The sequence below is a fragment of the Lactuca virosa genome, chromosome 8 (assembly GCF_052849685.1).
Source record: "Lactuca virosa cultivar CGN04683 chromosome 8, Lactuca_virosa_CGN04683_v6, whole genome shotgun sequence".
NCBI lineage: Eukaryota > Viridiplantae > Streptophyta > Magnoliopsida > Asterales > Asteraceae > Lactuca > Lactuca virosa.
This window is the reverse complement of record NC_136433.1, coordinates 169,588,187-169,594,109: the sequence shown is the minus strand read 5'-3', so window position 1 is coordinate 169,594,109 and position 5,923 is coordinate 169,588,187.

Here is a 5,923-nt window from a genome sequence, read left to right as displayed (position 1 = left end):
CGAGGGCCCAGATATCGCTTCTAATCCTCCAAGGACTAGAAGGAACAGATAAACTTCGACTCATATACTTGTTTCTACTACTTGTTGAATTATACACAAAGGCACGTTTTATAACATCAAGTTACTGATGCGTTTTCGTGCAATCAATGCATAACCAACTCATAGGAAACAACTCATATCTCTAGGTTTGAAGACTTATATGATATTACCGTCTCACGATCAATCGAGATAAATTCCATGAAGTGATGCAAGTGAGCGTGGGTTTATTCCAATACTCAGAACTTATGAGCACTCTAGAATGTTGTAGCAACCATTGCTATGGCTAAACACCTTTAGTCATCTACAAGCCCAATTCATGACAGTCTTAATTCATACCTACTTCCGACGTATGACCGACTGTGGAAGTTTGAATAACTTAGTCATTCGGAAAGAATAACCTAGTTATTATGGAAGTCAAAACATGCAAAGTGAAACAAAAGAATAACTGAATCCAATATGGTCTCAGCACTTATGAATATAAATAAAACACCTTTTATTCATCACCATATTGATTACACATTATTCTGTTTCAATTTATCAACTTAACACTTGAATTAAAACAATAGTTGTCCCATGCTCCAAGTATGTACACTATGTTTTCTAAGCAATAGTCATGCCATACTACAAGTATGCAAACTATGTTTGTCTATGATCCTTACTTTGTGAAGTAGATCAATTTAACAAAATTCCAATGATGCTCATTTCACAATCCCAAATCCTTACCGTAAATGTAAGAATATCAAATTCTTGTCATTTACTGTAATCTGTTAGATTTTAAACTCATATGCATTGATCCTCTTGCATTGACTATGCACAAAAGTCACAAAGACCTGGCAACAGACATTACAAAGTATTCCAGTGGAGATCAATTCCATGGAAACGAAGTCTCACATTCAAAGTACATTCCTTTGAATATCCTTCTTGCATAAAAGTTTCTAACTTTCTCGTAGATTCTTAAAATCCAACTCCCAATATGGAAAACCATTCCATATTCCCATTTTGACTATCACTTCTGAACAAGAGCTACCTCTTTTCAGAATTTGTCAATATGGCCCTTTCCAAAATTTAACATCATACTTCCAACTGTCCATGAGAAACCAATCTTAGGTAAACCTCAGATTGTTCTCGACAATTGCTTATTCATTTCAGTCATATCCGATTCTATTCCTTTTTCCCTCTTAATGCTCTAGGCATTTTGAAAATTAAGAACGGATAAATATTATAGCACATGTGATCGATCCTATACCCGAAGCATATGGGACACGATTCATGATGTCTCACATAAAGACATGATGCTAGATCAGTCTTTTGGTACAATATTTTTTTAACTTGCCATGTTTTCAAAAATCGACTATGAAGAGGGACACCGTAATCATAATCGAAATTTGAGAACGCAATATATATAGAATTCCCTTATGTTGAACTATTCCAACATAAAATTCATATATATATTCTTGACTAAAGATGATTAAAATCTCAATCTAAACTTTTAGGATTGAAATGAAGTATAATCTCCTCTCCCTTAATTATAGCAAAACAACCTTTTTCCAAGCGAAAATTTTGTTTTCTATAATTAACAATACTTATCATTATGCTCCCACTAGCATAATAATTTGGCATAACAATTATGCTCCCACTAGCTTTGACATATACTCAGAAATCGACTTCTAGAAACAAATACTTTATTGACTTTCATCACCAAAGTTCAGACTTCTGATACGAGATGCTTCGACAAAACTTTATCTAAGCTACTCAGACTCATACATCTTTCTTTAGATAGCTCACATGTGTGTCTACACAATTATGAAGAGGGATGTCGTAATCATAATGTTTAGAACTTTTTGCTATTTATCACAAGTCCATGTTAGTGTGCCGGTTAACCACACACGCTCCACTAACGACTTTGAGAATGCAAACATCACAATTACTATCTACTTAAAATCTACTTAGTGAAAGCGTTTCCTCACCATCATTTTCATGAATCGGAAAGAAACCTTATGAAACTTAGATTTTATGGTGTATGTGTTCCTATCCATATGAATTTGTCAAAACCATAATCACAAGACAAGGTTAGTGACAAACTCAAACTCATATGAATTGAACTTGTTCAACCTTGATTTCTTGCCTCTTGGCAGCACAAGGGCCAACCATTGCTTCCAAGTTGTTATGCACACAATTGAGAACTCACAGAACTCACATACATAGTTAACTTTACCGGAATAGGCACAGAAACAAGAAGACAAAACTGCAAAATTGGTCCTTGTGGTTTTCGAAAAACTTTGGATAGGGTCCAAAAAGTTTTTAACTTGCATGGAAGGTCCAAAATCAAAAACTTTCTGTGATTTTGGTCCAAAAAAACTTGAAAAGACGATTATACCCTTTTATTTTATTTTTTGAATTTTTTATAATTATTCAAATACTATTTTAATTTAAAAATAAAAAGAAAAAAAATAATTATCCCCCATCCACCCCACCGTTCTCTCTTTCACACATATACTTCTCTCTCCACTGTACCTTTCTTCTCTCTTTAACTCGAGTTCCCTTTCTCTCGTCTTCTTCATTTCACCTTTCACCTACAAATCATGTGCAGCTGAAAAAAAAAACTCAGATGGAAAACACCTTCCTTTTCTCTCTGTCTCTCATTTCCATCTTATACATGTAAGAATGAGTGATCCAAAATAACAAAAACTCACATAAACACTCATTGCAACACAAACCCAGAACCACTGAGGATTTCAACACAGTAACATCAACAATGTTGATTTCAACAGTAGTCACTCCGTTACGCCTCCCTCACCGATGACCCCTCTCAGACGATGTATGTGATTTCAACCCACATCCTGAAGTCTCTTTCTCATTCCATACCCTCCCCTTGTCTTTCTCATACCAGATCGATTTGTTTCTCATATTTCAAGGCCCAGTTTTAGGGTTTTCAAGGTCCGATTCAAAGGTTTTAAACAGAAGACGAAGATGAAAGGACATATCTCTGCTTGTCAAGAAAAGCTTGAGAGATAGTGACGAGCCCTAATTTCTGGTCTGTTCTTTAGAACCCTAATTTCTTTGATGGTGGTGGTCTGGTGGTGTTGAGCAAGTGGGTTTGGGGCTGCGACATCTTGAATGTAATAGAAACTTTGATCTGTTCTTGAATGAAGTGTTGAGTAAATCGTATCCGCCACCATCATCTTGACAGAGAAGACAACCTTCACCCTTTATCGCAACCAAACCATCACTAGCCTTCGTCTTTCAAAGCAGAAAATTGGTGCCTTCCTTACGCAGGTCTGTTAATCGGAGAGCCATAACACGACCACCACTGTTGTAACACCACTGACGATTTGATGCAACCAAAACACCACCACGATCGTTCATACAGATGGATTGAAAATCGATCCATACAGATGGGTTTTTTTAGAGACTGATTTGATGGATCGTTTATACAGATAGGGTTTTAGAGAGATCGATTCTCTATATGTGTGGGTTTTGTTGGTTCAAGAAGAGAGAGAGATTTTATTTATTTATTTTTAATTATTTAAATACCAAAATAAATAAATAAAATAGAAAAAAGAAATGAAAAGGGAAAAATCGACTTTTCAAGTGTATTAGGGACCAAAAACCCAGAAAAACTTTGATTTTGGACTTTCCATGCAAGTTGAAAACTTTTTGGACTCTATCCAAAGTTTTTTGAATACCACAGGGACTAATCTTACACTTTTGTTAAACAAGAATTATGTCAACACGATAGGTTACAAACCTCAAGTCGTGTGCTAGCGATAAACAATAGGTTTTATCCTTGATTAGTTCTTGAAACTTTCAAGACTTTTAAGACTCCCACTGTCCTCTTGACATATAAGTTTCTCTTTGTCAAGAACCATTCCTTGACAACCAAACAAATATTTAAGAGTCAGTGCGGATTCTAATCAAGATAAACACTTCACACAATTGGTCTCAGTTGGTCTTTGTTTTATCCAAAACATCACAACTTACCAATTTCAAATGTACAAGAGTAGAAAACATTTTACTCTTACATTTGACCTGTGTTATAAACCTTCTTTAAGATGTGTCACTCAAATTACAGTCTTGGAGTATGAATCTAAGATTTGTTTTGGAACGAAGTATGTATCACCTTCTTGATTTAACCATTTCAATAATTCATGACTCCTCTTCTTAGCCATAAGAATGCACGAATAGTCTTATCGATCTTTGTGGTGGACTTTGACCTGCACACACACCTAGTGTACCTGATCCTTTAGTCTTTCACCTGACACACATATACATGTGGTCAGGGAATTAGTCTTAACTTTCCAAAAATGAAAATTCTCATTCATCATGCAATACAACCTGCATGATTCCAAGTTTCGGTCCAATTGAAACTTGGGTGATGAGAATCTTTCTTTATTTGGTAAATTTAGACACTTCCACAGATGAAAGGATCAAATTCATTATTGCTCGAAACATACAAACATTAGCTTTCCATAAATGCCATTGCAAGGAGATATAAAATAAAGTAAAACAAAAATTTATTTATTTATAAAATGTGGAAAAAACTTTTTCCTTACAATGCAACTTTAAATGGAAACTATGATATTACATATTTCCTAGCATTCTATCATAACTCCTAAGTAGGAGCTCAAGAATCCAATCTTCAAACCATGCGATTGAAATCCATCTTCGCGATCAGATTCAGCATACTCTTCTTTTAAGCTTACTTCCCTTTGCTCGATCCTGCAAAACATTAAAATCCAACCCAGTCACATCATGTATTAAGAATCAACAATTAGGAAATTAACAGAGTTAGATAGTGAACTTACCTGAAGCAGAACCATACATTCTGACTAAAGATCTCAGGTAGTCAGGGCAGCTTCGATTCCAATGTCCCTTTCCTTGGCAATAGAAACACACAGGCTCATCTGAGCCATCACATAGAGTAGTCTCAGAAATGACCTTTCTCTTATGATCATCACTTTTTACCATGGCCAATTCCTTCCCTTTAGGAGAAGGAATCATTTCTGGGATGTCCCTGTCAGCTTGGGAGGCAGACCTTCCAATCAAAGTTGTTTGACCATTACGCCAAATCATTGCTGATTCAGCAGCAATTAGCAAATAGGTAAGATCTATTAGGGTCATGTCGAGATCTGTCACATAGTAGTCTTTAACAAACTCACTATATGACTCAGGAAGTGACTGAAGAACCCAGTCAATAGCCAACTTCCTTGGGAACTCGACACCCATCATCCTTAGCCTGCCAATGTGTGCCTTCATCTCCAAGACATGTGCACACACTGGCTTTCCACCCTTGTGTTTACTATCCAATAGGACTTGAGTGAGTTTGAACTTTTCAAGTCTTCGAGCTTGTGGGTCGGGGAGAATAATTGGAGGAGGTGGAGGAAATGAAACATGATGTTGTGGGACATCATCTTCAAGAGGAACGCTTGTTCCAAGAGATTTGGGAAGATCATACTTGTCTGAACCAGACATCTACAATGGGAGAGATTCAAGTTAGTTGATTTAAAATCCTTAATATAACACCCAATATGAAATATTAAGGCTAGGACCCAACACAATATTTTATAACTTGGAAGAGGGATGCCGTAATCCAAGCTATAGAATATTTGAAGGTAGGTGAATGACGATTCACCAATTTCCACCATGAAAACCGAAATGATTTATTAGGTTTTATTTGGATTTGAAACTCCTAGATCTTTTGAGATTCATTGAACTTTTCAATGGCATGTTTCAATCTCGATTGTGCCCTTCAGATTTTGTGACTGAGATGCCGAGGATCACAAAACAAGGTGTGAATAACCATGCAAATTCACTTGGTACCCTTAATATTATCACCTAATCAATGTGTCAGTTAACCAAACGCGCTCCACCGATCTATGATAAA